Genomic DNA, 21,642 nt, shown 5'->3' on the forward strand with positions numbered 1-21,642 from the left:
AAGTTTATCTTTAAGAACACACATGTACCCTTAAGTTAGTTGAACATATCATCCATATTGGGGAGAGGGTAGCGTTTCTTGATAGTCAGCTTCTTTAGCTATCGATAGTCGATGCACAACCTCATCAACCCATCATTTTTCTTGATGAAGATGATCGATGCTCCCCAAGGGAAATACTCGGTCAAATGAAACCCTTTTCTAGTAACTCTTAAATCTAATTATTTATCTCTTTCAACTCTTAACCATAATTTGGGGTGTTACAGGTTTTTTTGTTTACATTTTTTATCCTTTTGTAAAAGGGATTTTGTTCTAGTTTAAACATTGAAAACTACAGAGTTGTAAAAGGTTACCCTTGATCCTAAATAAAGAAATAAAAAATTAGTGAATTTATCAGAAATATTTAGTGTGGAGGTAGGTAGTAGATGTATACTTTGGTTTAGAAAGTCGAACAATTCTAAATCGTTGTGCAATTTGTCTATTTTTTTCTCTCCATACTCCCAAAATTTTATTTGGACAATTCACCCCTCTTACTATTACTTTCGATTTATCAATTAAACTTACAAAATCCTAATAATTGGTATCAGAGCGGGTTACAAATCGATAGTTTAACAATCTTGTGAAGATCCTTGAAGCTCTTTATCAATTTCAATGCCACCGAGAAGATGACTTCCACATCCGACGAGTACTACCTTGAGGATTATCACTCCTTCCATAGGCCTCATTTCTTCATTGGAACAATTTACTCCTATTGGAAGTATTGGAAGAATAGGATGATATTATTCATCCAAGCCACCGACCTTGCAATTTGGGATGCCATCATCGCCGATTCTCCCGTTCCTCTAAGGAATCGAAAGGATTGGATAAGTTTAGATAGGAAGCTTGCCCAACTCAATGCCAAAGCCATGCACATCCTCTTTTGTGCCCTTGGCCCGAATGAATATAGTAGTGTATCTTCATCCTCTAATAGTAAACCAATATTATAATAATCGATTCCAATATTGTAATAATCCAAATATCGGGTTGGTGACCATAGTGAAATAATCAAAAATTTGGTTGGTTAAATTGAGTAAATTGATAAGTATAGGGAAATGATTTAGGAAATTGTGTTTGAGACTTATTGTTAAGAATGGAAAATTGGAGGGGCAATTAGGTCCTTTAGATGGAATGAATTTAATATTCATTTAAATTGGGTTATTTAATAAAAGTGAATATGAGAAATAAGATGATAAGTTCTGAAAGTGATTCTCTCCTATTCTTCTTCTCGTCTCGTGCCCCCCATAGCAAAGGTAAAGTTTCATCTAGTTAGTTTTTCCTTTCGTTTTTAGGTTGGTTTTAAAGCCCTAAGTGATATAGAGGCTTAAGAAAAGTCCAAGGAGGATTAAAACCAAGAGATGAATTATTTATTTAAGATTGAATAAAATGGGTTTTAAGTGATTTGATGAAATAGGGTCAATTATTGGAGTTTAATGGCATATTTGACTTGACAAAAAAGAAAATAAGAGATCTGGAGCCTAAAAAGTGATTAAAAACATGTTTGAAAAATTGGTTTGATTCCTAATTTTGAGTGTTCTTTGGAGATTTTTGATATTATAGGAAAATTTATGGATGTAAGTTAGTTGGATTAAGTAATAATGAGTTTAATGGTATGGTTGGTGATATAAGTAAGAGATTTAGGTGAAAACGTGGTAAAAATCGAAGTGAAATATGTAACATATCTGGGTAAGGGTATCGGTACTGGAAGAATAGTACTGATACTATAGGGTTAAATTTAAGAAAAAATGATGAACAATATTGATACTTATGCATGTAATATCGATACTGAAGTGGGGTATCGATACCAAGAGGAAGGTGTCGATACTATTATCGGAAATTGGATTCCAGAATGCAAAAATGGTATCGATACTGAAGTGGGTATCGGTACCATAGTATAGAAATATCGATACCATAGGAGGGGTATCGACACTATTAAGCCTAGAATTTTAAGTTAGGATGAATTTTTAATATAATCAAAAATAATAATACTTTTAAGTATTATTATTTTGTATAGATGTTATACAGTATATTAATATTTGTAATGCATGTATGATATGGATGCTTGTGTAGATCGTAATCAAGTTCATGAGTCAAACAAGCAAAAAGGAAAGGATAAAGTAGCTGATTAGTCGGTCTACAATTAAGGCATAATAGTGAGGCATACCAAGTGAGTGTATTTATTATACTTATATGAGATGAGGATGACTTGCGATGAGACAACCTCAAATGTTTGATAAAAGTATGTTTTACAGTATTTTGATATATTTTCATAATGTTTATGGAATTGATATTACGAATAATGCTAGAGTATGAAATGCTCTAAAATGAATAGATGAATATTTATGTTGTTTAACCTGCTAAGTTGATTGAATAGCCCATTGTGTGTACATTGAGAATTATAGGTTCATTTCGACATAAATTGTATATAAAAGTTATCAATCGATTTTGTTTAATTCATAATGGTGTATTTTCATATCAATACTATGTGTACTTTCGGCACTAAATGTGCAATCATGGTATTCATAATGATTTTGTGAATTACCATTTTGATATACAATTATGTATAAAAGTTATCGATCGATTTTGTTTAATGCATAATGATGCATTTTCGAATCAGTACTATGTGTACTTTCGACACTATGTGTGAATCCATGGAATTCATATTGAGTTGTGAATTTTCATTTCGACACTTCGGTGCAATACATGTACATTGCATTGTCATTTGACATACATTGGGCAAACAAAGGATAAATTGGAAAACTACTGATTGATAGGTATGTTGGGCATACTGAATGTAGTTTATTAGGTTATGTGAATGAAACTTGGTTTGTCAAGCCATTTTATGATATGTTATTTAAGTACGCTTCATTTTGTATTACTATGCCTCACTAAGTAAATACTTAGCGTGTGTTGATTTCACGCGTAAGTAATAACAAAGACTAGCAGAATAAGGAGTGCAGTAGATATCAACAATCTAAGGTTGCTTCAACAGTATCTATAGGACAGTTATGTCTACTTTTGATAATTAGATGGCATGTATTGGATTTATGAAAATGCTCTAGATTGTATTTGACTTATTATGTTTTTAAAATGTTATAAATTAATATTATTTTAACTACTGAAAGTTATCGAATATTTTACTTTTATTATATTAAAATGTTTTATTTTTAGAAATAAAATTTTACGGGTTTATAAATAAGAAAATGTTTTCAAAGTCATGTGACACATGTGACTTGTGTACGGAAACGTATACGAGAAATGGTTGTTACAAATATAGTACTTAATATTTTTAAATAACTAGGCAGTTGTCGTTTTAGGCCTCGACTTTCTTCTATTTTTATGATTTAGTCTTTATACTCTTATAACCTTCCAATTTCAATTCCAAATCTATAATTTCGTCATAGAATAAATTCTTCTCGTCATAGAATAAATTTCTCGAAATTTGTCTCAACTTTTTCATTTTATTCATTAAAATTCTTTTTGCCATTTAATTTCAAATTCAAGAATCTTAACACAGATTTGAACATTCTAACAGCATGTTCAATTTCTACTCATTAACTTATAATAATTTCTATTTCATACCCATAACCTATACAAAGTGTAATTTAATCCCCAACTTTAACAATCTTATAATTTAAATTCAATTCAAGCTTTAATCAACCCAACTAAAACTCCAAAAATTTAATTTAAACACAATACTTCCATAATTACAAAATTTTTACTTTAGTCTACAATTTGTTTTCCTATTTATGATTTAGTCCTCAAACTTTATTAATTTTCCAAATTAATCCAAAATCAATATGTCAAATATTCAAATTTAGCACTCCCAGCATAATACATCAATTATTAAACAATTTCACATAAATCTCTAAGTTTCTTAAATTATACAAATAGGTCCTTATTCTTTACCAACTTTCCAAAACAATCCAATTGCACACTCTAACATCAAATTCAACACTCTAACATTAATTTCCAGTATAGTATATCATCTATTAAATAATTTCACTTAAAACCTTAAACTTTCATAATATGTAAAATAATCCCTAACTTTACAAAATTCCAAATTAGTCCAAACAACTTTACCAAGCGTATAAAATCACTCATTTATTATTTCTAAACCTTGTATAATTGAAATGGTGATTCCTCAATTGATCTTGTGAGACATGAAATAAAGTAGATGGTTCAACTTCTTTAGAGACTTGCACAATTTTTTTTTATTTCGTTATTACGATAACCACTTCAATTAAAAGAAGGTGCAAATAAAAATCAATGCAATCTATAATATTTAAATTAGTCCCAGTGCAATTAAAAATTGTACTGCTTTAAATTGAACTTCTAAGTTAAACATGTTAATTAAAAATAATGTTAATTTTAATTCATGATAAATTATTCCTTACCGAAATTAATTTTTAATTTAACTTATTCATTATCGAAATTAAATAATCTAAGATTAGACAGCTGGTTTTTAAACAAAGCCTCTCTAAAAGTAAAATCAATAATATGTTCCTCATATTACTTACCGTTTATCGTTTTCCCATTCAATCTACTTAATCCATTTAATAAGTTTATGGTTTATTTATTATCTTTTCATGTTTATATATGCATAAATAAAATTAGATAAGTCGAAGTTGGGTTAAAACATGTAAGATAATACCTTAGCCTTGAGATACACTAGCAGATAGCATGGGAATTCATGAGCTTATTCCAACGTTGGCGATGATGTAAAATCAAGCATCCATCGCTTATGATGCACTAGCAACATAATACATAAAAACCCGAGAATGCATTTAACCACTAAAATAATATAAAGATGCAAAAAAAAAACGAAAATAAAGAAAGGGAATCCAATAGCATTCAAACAGGAAAAGAAAATTCACCAAGGCTTACGGAATTTAATAACTAAGGGGATATTTCTAGATTTTTCAATATATATACAATTGTCAAATAATAAATTAAATGAATATAAAATTCCTTTAATGCAAAATTACCATTTTGCCTTTAAAAATCATCATAATTTCCAAATTATCATGCCACCTGTCCATATCATCTTCCTTTTATCCTTTTCAAAGTCAAACATAAACAAAATATCTCATACTTTCCCATTTTACCCTTATAATTTTCAAAAATTACAAACTAGTCTCCATAATTAACAATTTCGGTTTAACAAGCAATCTAAATTCCAAGGATTCATGTCAAATTTTACCATTCTAAAATATATAAATATTTTTTCTAACCTTTTGCCATCATCCTTAATTTTTTTTAATTTATCGATTTGATCTGGTTATTTGAATATTTTATCGAGCTTTATCATTTTACACAATTTACTTATCAAAATCTGAATTTCATTTAGGATCCATTCTTAAGGATGAATTATGTATTTTCAGGGTCAAAATATATAACTTTTTAAAAATTATACTTTTGGTCCTAAAATTGTCCAAGTTTCTACTTTGACGACTAAACTTTCATAAATTATATTTTAGTCGCTAGTCAAATTTTTGGGATATTACACTCTAACAATGATATCAAATTTTCAAATGCATAACATTTTGGATAGCTTTATGCATATGAACTTTAATGTCTCATGTTAATAGTGTATAAAGTAGTATAGACTTGGAGTTGTTGAATTTCATGTGTTACTAACATGTTTGTTCATCATTGATAGAAATTCAATAGTTTTTAAGTGTCGAATTTTCCAAGTAAATTTTTTTTGGAATGCATTTGTTGAGGGGCAGCATTGATTTTTCAAATGTATTCCAATATTGAAAATTTATACTTACCCTCTATAACGCCCCGGATCCCGGGTTAGGTGTTTTGGGCTAACCCAAGATAGGCCTTGGATTAAATCCCTAGCTTGTAGGAAGCTTTGACCCAATTTGAGGTGGATTTGGGCTTGAGTTAAGCCCAATTGAGAGTAAAAAGATAATTTTTAGTTTGCAGCTAAAATCAAAGGACCCGGAGTGTAATTAGATCATTGTTCAAATTAGAGGTTGAATGTAACACCCATTTCTTGGATACATTTTCCTACACAAGTCACAGGTTTCACATAACTTTTAAAACATTTTCTTATCTGTAAACCCATAAAAATATTATTTCGAAAATAAAACAAAACATTTTAATATCATAATAATAAAACGTTTGTTGTAACATATTACAAAAATTATAACTTTAATACATTCCAGGGCATTTTATTAAGTCCAAATACATGCCAACTAATTATTGAAATAGCGTAAATGTCCTACAGTTACTGATGAGTCAACATTGGATTGATGATCTCTACAGCATTTCTTACTTGGCTAGTCTTTGTTATTTCCAACATGTGAAATCAACACATGCTAAGTATTTACTTACTGAGGCATAGTAATACAAAATGAATTATACTTAAATATAAGTGTATCACAAATTATCAAAATACGAATGAACATCGTATAATTCATATCAATACATCACATTGGCTTGGCAACCAATCTTCATTCAAATAGTATGATAATTATCTTTAGTATGCCCAGCATATCGATAATTTGTATTTTCTAATTTATCCTTTAGTTTGCCCAATGTATGTCATATGAGAATACAAGGTACATGCATTGCACCGAAGAGTCGAAATAGAAATTCACAAACTTATTATGAATTTCATGGATTGCACACACTAGTGCCAAAATCATTCATTAACACATTATGAATACCATGGGTTGTACTTTTAGTGCCGAAAAACACCGTTATGCATTAAACAAAATCGATCGATAACTTATATATAATTGTATATCGAAATGGTAATTCACAAACTCATTATGAATACCAGATTGCATATAGTTCCAAAAGCACACATAGTACTATAAGAAAAATCGTATGCATTAAACAAAATCAATTGATACCATCATACATGAAGTATGTCGAAATGCACCTATGACTCTCAATGCACATAATAGGCTTTAAGTCAAATTCACAGATTTAGACATTTAATTCTGCAGTATCGATAACCATTGAACAACGTCAATGTCATATTCATTTTAGAGTTGTTCATACTCTAAAATTTATTTGTAATATCATTTCAATACACATTATGAAAACATATCAAAATACTGTAAAAATGTTTTATCAAAACATTTGAGGTTGATCGTCGCAAGTCTCCCTAATTCATAAAAGTACAATAAATGCACTCACTTGATATGCCTCACTTGTAGATGTAATGATGTTCGACTATTCGACAACTTTATCCTTTCTGTTCTTGCTTGACTTTGGAGATTGCTTACGATCTACACAAGCATCCATATTCAACACATATAATACAAATGTTAGATACTCTTTAACATTTACTTTTAATAATACTCAAAATTAATATTATTTTTAATTTCTATTAAAATTCATTCTAACTTACAATCCCAAGCTGAGTAGTATCGGTGCCCCTTATGGTATCGATAATTCTATACTACCGATCCCTTCAGTATCATACCATTTTAGCATTTTGGAATCTATTTTTCATTAATGGTATCGATACTTTCATATTAGTACTGATACCCTACTCAATATCGACTAATTGCATAAGTATCGATATTGTTCAACGTGTTCATCTTATTCCTCAAATTTCAACCTATAGTATCGGTATTTCTTCCAATACCGATACCCTAACCCAAATTTTACAAATTTCACTTCTATTTTTACACATTTTCGTCTAAATCCCTTAATTTTATCACCAAATAAACCTTAAACTCATTATTCAAACTAATTGTTACATCCATAAATCTCCCTATAACATCCAATAACTCCAAGAACCCTTTAAAACTAAAATCACACCCAAATCTCAAACATGTTTTAAATCACTTCCAAGGATTCTAATCTCTTATTTACTTCTTTGACAAGTCAAATTTACTTGTAAACTTCAATAAAAACTCATATTTCATAATATCACTCAAAACCTATTTTCTTAAATCTCAAATAATTCACTAAGCACTAAGTTTTAATCCTCCTTGAACTTTCCTTAAGCCTCTAGATCACTTAAGGTTTCAAAACTAGCCCATAAACTAAAGAAAAAACAAACTTAAAGAAATTACCTTTGGGCTATGAGGAGAGCACGGGACGAGAAAATAGAGAAAAAGAAGATGACTTAGATTTTTCCAACTTTTCCCATTTTTCACTTCTTAAATATCTCTAATAAAATAAATTTTTAAATCAATTTCCTCTAAAAGACCAAAATGCCCGTTCATTCTTCTATTCTTACTAATTGGCCTAAACACAATTTCCTAAATCATTTCTTATACTTTACCATTTATTCAATTTAATCTTCAAAATTTTAAATCCTTTCAATATAGTCTCTGACCTGATGTTTGGGGTATTACAAATTCTACTAACCTTAAACACAATTTCCTAAATCCTTTCAAAATTTAATCATTTCCCTCTCTTTCCCATGTAGCTTCTTCTACCTTATGGTTGCCAAAGTACTTTAACTAGAGGAATCTTCTTGTTACGCAGTTCTTTGCTTTCTAACCAAGATCCGCATTGGTTGTTCCTCGTAAGTTAAATCTGGTGAATCTCTTTCCTCAGGTGTGATGATATGGGATGGATCTGATATGTACTTTCTAAGCATCGTTACGTGAAAAACATTATGGCTCTTATCCATATTAGGAGAAAAGCTAACTGATAATCTACTGGTCCAACCCTTTTCAGAATCTCATTAGGTTCAATGAATCTCAGACTCATCTTTCCTTTGCTCCTAAACTGCAATACTTTCTTCTAGGGCGATACTTTCAGAAATACCTTGTCCTACTTGAAATTCAATATCTTTTCTTTTTAGAATAGCATAAGACTTTTGTCGATCGGAGGCTATCTTCAGATTATCCTGGATAACTTTTACTTTTTCTTCCATTTCTTTCATCAAATCTGGGCCAACTAGGTCTCGATCTTTTAATTCAAAACAATTTAAGAGTGTTCTGCACTTTCTCCCATACAAGGCTTCATACGGAGTAATCTTAATACTCGATTGGTAATTATTATTATAAACAAATTCCGTTAAAGGAATATATTCCCATGATCTTGAATTCAATCACACATGCCCTTAGCATATCCTCCAATATCTGAATATCATTCTGACTACCCATCTGTCTGTGGATGAAAATCTGTGCTGAAATTCAATCGCGTAATCAAAGTGTGTGCAAAGAATTCAGAATCTTGAAGTAAACCTTGGGTCTCGATAGGACACTATCGATATAGGCACTCCATACAGTCAAACTATCTCTTTTATATACAATTCCACATTTTTATCAATCAAGTAATCTACCCGAATTGGAATAAAGTGAGTTGTCTTGATCATTCTATCTAACCATATTGAGTCCTTTTTACCGGGTGACAAAGGTAGCCCTAAAAAATCCATTGAACTCGTTCCCATTCCACTCGGTAATGGATATCGGTTGTAGCAATCCAGAAGGCACTGATGTTCAGCTTTACTTGCTGACATGTCAGGCATCTTGCAAAAAACTTTGATATAACTTTTTCATGTCATGCCACCAGTAACGATCTTTACATCCTGATACATCTTATTCTGCCTGGATGCATGTTAAAGGACTATAATATGCCTTGGAAAGAATATCTTTCTTTAGTTCATCATTATCGGGAATCCAAAGTCTTCCACGATAATATAAGCATCCATCACTCCTTATTTCGAAGCCTTAGCTCATATTTTTCTACTTGCGCAATTCTTGCCAAGCATTTTACATATTGTCTTTGTATCTCTTAATCTGATCCACAAGCATCGACTTTAACTTAAGCTCAACAATTAAGGCACTATCTTCTTTTAAAGACTATACATCCAAAGCCCATAAAGTTGTAAAAGTCTTTCGGCTAAGTGCATCCGCTACCACATTAGCCTTCCTGGGATGATAATCGATGATATCATAATCTGTATAAATATGGCACCGCTCACCGTACAGATAATGACGCCAAAATTCAAAGTAAACACTACTGTTGTCAATTCCAAGTCATGTGTTGGGTAATTTCTCTCGTGATTCTTCGGTTGTCTTGAGGCATAAGCCACAAATTTTCCACCTTGCATAAGAACATCCCAACCCATTATGAGATGCATCACTAAAGATACATAGTCTTTACCGACTCAGTTTGTACAAGCATAGGGCCTCTGTTACGATTCTCTTTAGAAATTCAAAATTTCTTGGCATTCTCTGACCAAACAAAAGCACATCTTTCCTTAGCAACTTATTTAATGGCAAAGCTAACATTGAAAAGTTCTTCACAAACCACCTATAATAACCAGCAAGCCCAAGAAACTCTAAACTTCTGGCACATTCTTTGGGGGTTATCAATCCACTATAGCTTGAATCCTTTTGGGATCTACTCTTATGCCTTCTGCGGAGACTCTATGGCCAGGGAAAGCAATTTGCTAACCAGAATTCACACTTGTAAAATTTAGCATACAACTTCTTCTCATGAAGAGTCTGAAGAACAACACGAAGATGTGCATCATGATCCTCTCTTGACTTGGAATAGACCAAAATATCATCAATAAATACCACCAAAAATTGATCCAAGTAAGTTGGAATACTCGGTTCATTAAGTCCATAAATGATGCAGGAGCATTAGTCAAATGAATGCATTACCACAAATTCGTAATGTATACAGAGTCCGAAAAGATATTTTTGAAATATCCTCTTCTTTAATCTTTAATTGGTGGTATCCCGATCTCATGTCTATCTTAGAGAACACTGTTGCGCCTTTCAATTGATCAAATAGATCATCAATCCTCGTAAGAGATACTTATTCTTTATCATTACTTTATTAACTGACGGTAGTCGATGCATAATCGCATAGACCGTCCTTCTTTTTACAAAAAACACAAGTGCTCCCCAATGAGAAATATTGGGTCTATAAATCCCTTATAAGTAGCTCTTGCAATTGGGCTTTTAATTCTTAAATCATTGGATCCATTCGATATGAGGCCAAAGAAATAGGTTGTGTACCCTAATAAACCTCAATTTGGAATTCCACCTCACGATCTGGAGGTAATCCCGATAACTCTTACAGAAAAACATCCGGAAACTCCCTACATCAACTAGTCTCGGTTTCAAAATTGAGTTTCTACCACATTGGCCATAAAAGCTATACATCTTTCCGTGCAGTCTGATATCACATGGAATTTTCCGATCAATTATTGCATATGACAATCAATGATGAGGAGAAAACCAATACATGCCTAAAATAACTTCAACTTCGTCGAAAGGTAATACTATAAAGTTTGTCGGGAACACAATCCCTTGAATCTTTATCGGGCATTTTCTACATACCTGTGTTACTCTTGCACTATAACCCATAGGGTTTACCACTATCATCTCACTATAAATTGGTTCTAAAGAAATTACTCTAGCTCTAACCAACTTGTTCTAATGTATGAGTGTGTAGAACCAAGGTCAACCAAAAAAAATACAGGTTCATCAAAAAGATGGAATGTACTATTAAGATCTAGGTCATCCCAATCCTCATTAGTATTAATATTGTAAATTCTGGCTACTCCTCGAGTCTCTTGTCGAGGCAATGACTCTAATTATCCTCTGGATCTACCTCTTCTCTGCTTCTATTCGAAGTTGCCACTGATCTCTAGATTGCGCTGAATTATCCTCGGATTTCTTAGGAAAGTTTTGGGCATGGTGACAAGTTCACCACACTGGAAACAAGCTCCACTGAGAAATCTATATACTCCACGGTGAAATTTGCCACATGCCTGACATGAGTAGTTCTCTCTCCAAATGCTCTACCCAAGCTAGCACAAAAGACTGTGATTGTTTAGTTTTCTGTGAAGTTGTAGTAGAACCATCTCTATCAGTATATTGGGAACTCGAGCCCTTGCCTCTCTTAGCATGATGGGAAGTTGAAGATTTTAATTTTTTTCCCGTCTGCATATTTTGCTCCGCTACTAGAGTCTCCTCTTGAACTCTTTCAAAAGCCTTAGCTAGTTTATAACTTCTGCAGGCTAGGCAAGTTTAAAGCCAACATCATCTATTTTAAATTTGGCCTCAAACCTTTGATGAACCAATCACGTCGAGCCTTGCCATTGGGAACTACCTTAGTAGCAAAACGGATCAGCTTGTTGTACTCAACTCGTACTCATGCACTGCTCGATCACCTTGTTTCAATTAAGGAACTTCAGCAACATCGCCCGCCTAAACTGCTCACCAATATATTGTTCTTAAATTCTTCTTGAAATAACTGTCGGGTCACTTGCTCCTGTGGTGCATACATCATAGTATTAACCACAACACTCAAGATGATACTCGAAGTAAGATACAACTCCACTAGCTTTTCAGATTCCGAGAAGTGAAGACTTTCAAGCATTACATAACATCATTTAGCCATAAATCAGCCTCGATAGGACCTTCATCCTCTTCTCCTCGAAACTCAGGAGCTCCCAAACTTTTAGCTCTTTTGGGATCAACATTCACGATGCTAGAGGAGCAGTAGGAGGCAGAGATTGGTACCGAGTCAAAATGGCATCGAGAGCTTGTATAAAAGCTCCAAACTCAGGTACGGGCATACCCTGAAGTACAGGTGCACTAGCATTTTTAGATAGAATCGGATGCTCACTATTCGCCTCATAATATTCGTACCCGATCCTTCTCTAATTTCTTATTCAGTCGCTCTTTGCGAGTTCGAAGATTCGACATCTATAGGACATACATAATAATAACACTCTAGTTAGTAATGAGTGACATCATTCACACTCTAGTGACACCATATCAGTACCCTTGACAATCTTAGTGGCATGTAACCCTTTTTAAAGTCAAATAAACCCAGTTTTGGCCGAGAATCAGCTAAACCTGTAGCTTTGATACCAATAAATGTAACACCCATTCTTGGATACTTTTCGTACACAAGTCACAGTTGTCACTAACTTTTAAAAACATTTTCTTATTTTAAACCCACAAAAAATTATTTCGAAAATAAAACAAAACATTTTAATATATAATAATAAAATGTTCGTGTAACATATTACAAAAATTATAACTTTAATATTCCAGAGCATTTTCTTAAGTCTAAATACATGCTAGCTAATATCAAAATACATAAATGTCCTACAATTACTGATGAGTCAACCTTGGATTGATTATCTCTACAACACTCCTTACTTGGCTAGCCTTTGTTATTTCCTACTTGTGAAATCAATACATGTTAAGTATTTACTTAGTGAGGCATAGTAATACAAAATAAATTGTACTTAAAAATAAGCATATCACAAATTATCAAAATACGAATGAAAATCGTATAATTCATATCAATACATCACATTGGCTTAGCGAAACCAATCTTCATTCAAATACATGATAATTATCTTAGTATGCCCAACATACTTATAATTTCTTATTTTCTAATTATCCTTTATTTGCCAATGTATGTCAAATGAGAGTACAAGGTACATGCATTGCACCGAAGTGCCGAAATGGAAATTCACAAACTTATTATGAATTCCATGGATTGCATACATAGTGCCAAAATGGTCATTCATACACGTTATGAATACCATGGGTTGCACATTTAGTGCCAAAAATGCATTGTATGAATTAAACAAAATCGATCGATAATTATATGCATAATTGTATATCGAAATGGTAATTCACAAGCTCATATGAATACCATGTTTGCACATATAGTGCCAAAAGTACACATAGTATTGATACGAAAATACATGTTATGCATTAAACAAAATAGATCGATACCATCATACACGAAATATGTCAAAATGCACCTATGACTCTCCAATGCACATACAATGGGGTTTTAAGTCAAATTCACAGATTTAGACATTTATTTCTACAATATCGATAACCATTGAACAACTCAACGTTCATCTATTCATTTTAGAGCAATTCATACTCTAAAATTATTCGTAATATCATTTCAATACACATTATGAAAACATATAAAAGTACGTAAAACATGTTTTATCAAAATATTTGAGGTGACTCATCGCAAGTCTCCTCATTCATAGAAGTACAATAAATGCACTCACCTGATATGCCTCACTAGCATGTTGTAATGATGTACGACTATTCAACTTATCCTTGCTCTTTTCTTGCTTGACTCTGGAGCTTGGTTACGATCTATACAAGTTCTATATTCATATACATACAATACAAATGTTAGTATACTCTAATATTTTACTTTTAATAATACTGAAAAATATTATTATTTCAATTTCTATTAAAATTCATCCTAACTTACAATTCCAGGTGAGTAGTATCGGTACCCCTTATGGTATCGATACTTCTATACTATGTATCGATACTCCTTCAGTATTAATACCATTTTAGCATTTTGGAATCCATTTTTCAATAATGGTATCGATACTTTCCTATAGTATTGATACCCTACTTCAGTATTGATACTAATTGCATAAGTATCGATATTGTTCATTGTGTTCATCCTCATTCCTCAAATTTCAACCTATAGTATCAGTATGTTCTTTAGTACCGATACGCTAACCCAGATTTTACATATTTCACTTCGATTTTTACACATTTTCATCTAAATCTCTAATTTATCATCAAACATATCCTTAATCATCATTATTCAAACCAGTCTTACATCCATAAATCTCCCTATAAACATCCAATAACTCCCAAGAACCCTTTAAACCAAAAAAAACACACCCAAATCTCAAAACATGTTTTCAATCACTTTCAAGGCTTCTAATCTCTTATTTACTTCTTTAACAAGTAAAATTTACTTGTAAACCTCAATAAAAACTCATATTTCATCATCACTCAAAAACTCATTTTTTAAATCTCAAATAATTCACTAATCACTTAGTTTTAATCCTCTTGAACTTTCCTTAAGCCTCTAGATCACTTAAGGTTTCAAAACCAGCCCAAAAACTCAAGGAAAAACCACTTAAAGAAATCTTACCTTTGGGCTATGAGGGAAAGCACGGGAGGAGAAGATAGAGAAAAAGAAGATGACTTAGCTTTTCTCAACTTTTTCCCTTTTTCTCTTCTTAAAATCCATAATAAAATAAAATTTAATTTTTCCCTCAAATGGACCAAAATGCCCTTTCATTCTTTCATTCTTACTAATTGGCCTTAATCACAATTTCCTAAATCATTTTATACTTCCATTATTCAATTTAATCTTCAAATTTTAAATCCTTTCAATCTAGTCTATGACCCGATGTTTGGGGATTACATGACACCATTAAAATTTGGTGATCTCACGTCTGTGCTGTCCCTCTTTTTCTTCACAACTCTTATCTTGTTCTCCCAATCTCTTCTTCTTCCTCTTCATCATCTTCTTGAGAAAGCTAGATTAAAATAGGAAACTTTAGTTTCTTTCCAACATTTCACAGTAAGCCAAGGTAAGAATCAGATTTAACTTACCCCAAACTTCAACCCAAACCCACTTTTATAAATTTTGGATATAGTTTCAAGAAATGGGTTTTGTGGGGGTTTAACGAATTCAGAGATTTTGACCCGTTTCCAATCATTTCTATGCTTAAGAAGAGTCCTTAGAGTCTTCTAAAGCATTAAACTCCACTAGTAATTCTTGCATTGGTTTTTGTCTAGTGAGAAAGGTTGGAGAGAGTTGTCAAGAAAGATGGAAGGAAAATATTACCTTGGGTTGAGCATTGGACACCCTTAGCAGCTCATTTAACTCATCTATGCCATGTGTAGTTCATCTAGGTGAGATTTGGTAAGTTGCATAAGCTTGAAGCCTTCATGGTAGATTGCATCGTTTGACTATTTTCAGTATGTTTACAGACTCATTATGACTTCTAATACCACATAAAACATTTAAACATTAGTTAGGGACCTCAATGGGGCATATGGGGTATAAAGATAGGATTTTTCATGCCAAAATAGGCACCCGATAGTGACAATATTGATATTGTAAGAAAAATATTGATATTGTTCTTCAGTCAGACATAAACGACAGTTTTATAAGTATAATATCGATATTCATTCATTGGGTATCGATACCAGGGTAGGAGTATTGATACTAGGGTATTTTTTAAAATACCGAACCAAAATTTGGTATCGAGTCAAGTATCGGTACCCCAGCACTAAAGTATTGGTACCCCAGCACTAAAGTATCGATACTCATACTAGAGTATTGATTAGGGGTGTGCAAATCCGGGTACCCGGAACTTCCGGGTCGACGATTTCTCGGCCCGTGTCCCGACCCGGATGTTACGGGTACGGATTTTGGGGTACCGGTAATCGGGTACCGATACCCGGTTTTTAATTTTTTACCAACAGTTGGGTATCGATACCAAAGGTTTAGTATCGATACTGAAGGGTCAGTATCGATACTCACAAATAGATTTGGATAAATAATCCAAGGATTAAGGGATCGGACCCGAGGTACCCAAAATACACTCTAACAACAACAAATAAGACTTCAAACGAGAACAATAATAAACATTAAAACAGTAGAAATAATAATAGCTAGGATTACATAAAACTAGCCTTGCTTAACGCTCGAGAAACAGTCAGGACGCCCGAGTCGGTGCTAAGACATTCAGTAGAAGATTGGGCGTAGATGCCCCAAGAATCGATAGAGCAAGTTGTCGGGTGTACGTTTCCGATGCAATTTTGGATCTCACCCTGGTGTACTGTGAGTACACTAGCAGTGCTAGAGGAGTGCGTGAGCTTTGAGATGTCGATCCCTTAGCCTCACCATGACGCCATCCCATAATTATTAGTTCAGTAGTTGCATGCTTCGGACTTGTGTCGCTAGCCATTTCATTTAATGAATGCACAATTATTAGCAAGGCACTGAGCTTGTAAGCTTAGCGTTCGGAATGTGTTTCCGTGCGTAGGCTCTTAGGGGTAGATCATGGGGTGTTATTATCTCCATACATTCTAGTGTAGCAGTGCAGACAAGCCGAGACCATCAGAGTACGTCTCGAGTCATCTTTAGAGGGCATGTAATATTTGGACCCTCATGTGTATTCAGTCATATTTTTTAATGGTATTTGGTACTGTAATATTTTGAGTATATTTTGGGAGATCTCCATTATTTGTAAACCTAGATTATCACGATTTATTTTTATTACCATGGATGTATTATTTTCAGTAATTATAAACACCTTTAAAATAAAAATTTGGGTTACTATTTCGGTAGTCCATGTAACATTGTAATCCAAGGATCTTCGAGACAAACTGGATTAGGATGTTACGCTCTCTCCATTGTTATTTTTGAATCTTAAAGTTTGAATTATTTTTTATATAAAAAAGATGAGAAGTATAGGTTTGAAAAAATAAATTTCAAAAATGAAAAAGGAGGAACTTTAATATTTCCAAAAATATTTCTTTTTCATTAAATGTTTATTAAGGGGGAGTTTTGTCAAAGCCATTTTTCAAATGTTTTGCTATATCAAAAAGGGGGAGATTGTTGAACTTTTTTTATTAACAATTTAAGGGCAAAATGTTTTGGACTAAATTGAATTTTTTCAAAGTTTTTAAATATAATTCAAAGTCCATAAAACTTGAATTTTAACAAAAAAATGATTTTCAGAGTTAGTAGTATCGGTATTGTTCTTACAATATCAATACCGCATGAAAAGTATCGATATTGTTCTTGGAGCATCGATACCCAAGGTAAGAGAAATATCGTACTCTTATGGCAGTACCGATACTGCCCATTGGTTTAAATGTGTTCAGATTTTAGTGTGAAAATTTGGTATCGATATTGCAAGTATCGTTACCAGTATGATAATGTAAACCCTAGTATTAATACTCTCATCCCACGGTCAAAAAACAGTTAGTTTTTTATTAGAGCAGTACCGATACTCCCAGCTCGAGTATCGATACTTCCTTATCTGGGTAGTTTTATTTTGCAGCAATTAAGTCCCCAACGGCACCAAAACATCCCCTAACAGATAGAATGATCAACACATTCCAACATATAAAAGGAGATGAAGATATTTGAAAAGGTTATAACACATATCCAAGCAATACACATCAAGAGAAAAGTTCTTTCAATCTTATTTTTCCTTTCTCTTGTACATAGAGTGCTTTTGTGAGCTTAATTTTTGAACACCTTTCTTTGAGAGATTTATTGTTTACATTTTCTTTATCCTTTTGTCAAAAGGGTTGGTTCTAGTTTAGCCATTGAAAACTAGGGAGTTGTAAAATGTTACTCTTGAGCCTAGAAAAAGAAAGAACAGATTAGTGAATTTGTTAGAAATCCTTAGTGTGAAGCTAAGGTAGTGGATGTAGACTTAGTTTAGAAAATCGAACAACTCTAAATAATTGTGCTATTCATCTATCTCTTCCTCCATACTCCCAAAATTTTATTTGGCTAATTCATCCCTTCTTGGCACTACTTTCGGTTGATCAATTGAGCTTTCAAAATTCTAACACTTATTACAACAAATTCTTCTTATATATCTTCAATCTTATAACACAATTTATAGCAACAAATTTCCTTGAAATTAATAAGGTTCAAAGACTCAATCATTTGATAATGAAGGCTTATCCATGCAACGCGGTGCTCAAACTCAGGATATCAAAGGATAATAACAAATCTTTTAACTACTTAGATTGCTTGGTTCGTGCATAAAAATATTTAAATTTAAATAAATTAATCACCAATTAATCTTCTGTACTCGATTTAGACCAAAAATTTAACCTAGTTTGTGCAGTCTTGCATCTTACAATGCCTAGGTGATTTTTTTTTTTCTATAAATGCAAGTCAAGTGGAGTGTTTTGTCTGTGGTGGAAATTGACAACTGATTACAGTTTGAATATTCCACTTCCATCTATTCGTCGAGTATCCGACTTTCTTCTTGGTAGCTTATACACAAACTATGGAAAATCAATCGCATTGACTCAGATTTTTCTTAGCAAGGATCAACGACTCGTCTGCAATGGAGAAACTGTGTCATACGTTACATAGCTGATCTCTCTGGTCTGATGATCCAAGATTAAAGGAGATAACTTTTATTAGAGCAAAAATTATGCATATCTCCACAGTTTTCATGAATCTGTTAGTGATACTACTTTCAATGCTTAGCCTTGCCACTGAAGCTCAGCAGCCTAATTATCTCAACCACGTTTGTCAAAACGCCACCACCAGTTCCTCATGAACGGCAGCACTTACGACTCAATCTAGACAGTGTCTTATCTTCGCTTTCGTCTAATGGCAACCGTGAAACCGGTTCCACAGTACAACCGCAGGTAGCAGACCTAACATGGTGTATGGCCTTTTCCTCTGCCGTGGGGATGTTTCATCTGGCGTCTGCCAAGCATGTGTAATCATTGCCGCCAACAACATTTCTGAACTCTGTCCCATTGAACATCAGCGGTGATTTGGTACGACGAGTGCCTCTTGCGATACTCGAATCGATATATATTCTCGGCCCTGGCCGAAGAACCTGAATTTTCCACGTATAGCAATGTCACACAGGAAGACCCTTTCAATCAGCTACAGGCAGCTCTGGTGGTTATGAATGTTACGGTACCCAGAGCCGCAAACGCACCATCGGGTTCTAAAAAATCTGTAACCGCAGAAGCAAGATTTTCAGGTTCAACAGTGCACACCCTTGTCCAGTGTTCACCTGACTTATCAACCGCGGACTGCAGTAGATGTCTGCAAGGAGCAATAGCAAATCTTTCAGCTTGTTGCGAACGAAAGCAAGGGGGAAGAGTGTTGAAGCCTAGCTGCACCGTCAGATTTGATGTTCACCGATTCTATGATCAAACGGCAGTTGCGACTCCACCTCCAGGTTTATCCTCACTGATCATTGATAAATTCCGATTCTTTCCCTTTATGATATTCGTGCCATTCAGATGAACCGAGTTCAGAATATTTGATTCTGTCCTTATTTAATTAGAACAAGAGACAGGAAACAACTCAACTGGATCACAGTACTTGTTGCAAGCTCAACAGCCATTTTTGGGGTAGCTGTGGTTTCTGTTTGGTTTCTTCATCTGGAGGAGGAGAAACAATCAAGGTATCCAATGGATAATCATTTTGGCGAGCCTTGCAATTTTTTAATACATTCTTATGGCCATAACATGTTGATTTTTATTACAGAACATAGAGAGAACAGCCGAGGAGGTCTATTAATTGACATGGTAGAGGGAAGAATTCCCAATGAGCACTCCACGGAAACTTTCAGTGGAGAAAATATGGGGAACTCTCAGGAGCTTCCTTCTATCAATTGGATACATTACAAGCAGCAACAAATCACTTTTCTCGTGAAAACAAGCTAGGAGAGGGCGGGTTCGGTCCTGTATACAAGGTAATTATGGCAATATTTCGAATTATGGCAATATTTCGAATATATCACGTAATGAATGAATTATTCCAGGGCATACTAGCAGATGGTAACGAAATTGCAGTTAAAAGGCTATCAAAAACTTCAGGTCAAGGGCTTGTTGAGTTCAAGAACGAAGTCATGTTAATAGCTAGATTACAGCATAGAAATCTTGTGAGGCTCATAGGTTGTTGCTTAGAGAAAAACGAGAAGTTGCTTGTATACGAATTCATGCCCAATAGAAGCCTCGATCTCTTCCTATTCGGTTTGATCCTTAAACCTTTAACTAAACAGAATAATGAAGATATTGTCATTTATTTTGTCTTCTTTTCTGCTTTTATATCATCGGAACTTTGCCGAGCAGTTAGATTGGAAAAAACGGCTCAACATTTAAAAGGAATTGCTCGAGGTATCATGTATTTACATGAAGATTCTCGTCTCAGAATCATACACAGGGACCTCAAAGCCAGTAATGTTCTGCTCGATCATCAAATGAATCCGAAAATTTCGGATTTCGGGATGGCGAGAATTTTCGGTGAAGATAAAAATGAAGCAAATACCAAGAGAGTAGTTGGAACATAGTATGCCTACATATTTTCTCTGTTTATTAAATTTTCTATGATATCATCTGATTTAGTTTTAATATGTTCCATTATTGTTCCTTATATGATCTAAAACAGTGGGTACATGGCACCCGAATACGCCATGGGAGGACTCTTTTCCATCAAATCAGATGTATTCAGCTTTGGAGTCCTTTTGCTAGAGATAAAAGTGGAAAAAAGAACAGTGGTTTTCATTTTTCAGGCAGCAGTGAAAGCCTACTAACTTCTGTATGTGTTTTATCCCTACTTTCTCTTCAAATATACTAATCGTACTGATAATCTTAAGCCAGAATGCAGGCATGGAAACTATGGTGTAAAGATGAAGGAATGAAAGTAATAGATCAGCTCCTTGTTCGGTCGTGTGTGGTTTCCGAGGTGCTTAGATGTATTCATATCGGGTTATTGTGCGTGCAAGCAGACCCGGCAGACAGACCAACCATGTCATCTGTAGTTGTCATGTTAGCAAGTGATGACACGATGCTTCCTCGTCCAGCTGAACCGGCATCTTTTGTTCGACGTGTGTCCTAGAACCAACCGAATCTAGTTCAAATGATGGAATACTTTCCATTAATGAGGTCACAATCTCAAACTTTTTGCCTCGTTGATTAGACCATGTCTTAAGGATTCTATCCAATCAAAAGCTTATAGACGTTCTAATTTGTGATGGTTTCTATAATACATTTCTTTTAGTATTGGTGTACATATCTTTCATATGCACGCATCGTTATCGTTGCTTATTTCATTTATGTTCATGGT

The 21,642-nt window shown here is 33.6% G+C and overlaps 1 pseudogene; it reads left to right on the forward strand.

Moving 5' to 3' along the window:
- The first annotated feature begins 662 nt into the window (after positions 1-662).
- LOC120170611 lies at positions 663-21,491 on the forward strand (annotated as a pseudogene).
- The last annotated feature ends 151 nt before the right edge of the window (positions 21,492-21,642 follow it).

The sequence above is a fragment of the Hibiscus syriacus genome, unplaced genomic scaffold (genome assembly GCF_006381635.1).
Source record: "Hibiscus syriacus cultivar Baekdansim isolate YM2019G1 unplaced genomic scaffold, ASM638163v2 tig00111783_pilon, whole genome shotgun sequence".
NCBI classification, from domain to species: domain Eukaryota; kingdom Viridiplantae; phylum Streptophyta; class Magnoliopsida; order Malvales; family Malvaceae; genus Hibiscus; species Hibiscus syriacus.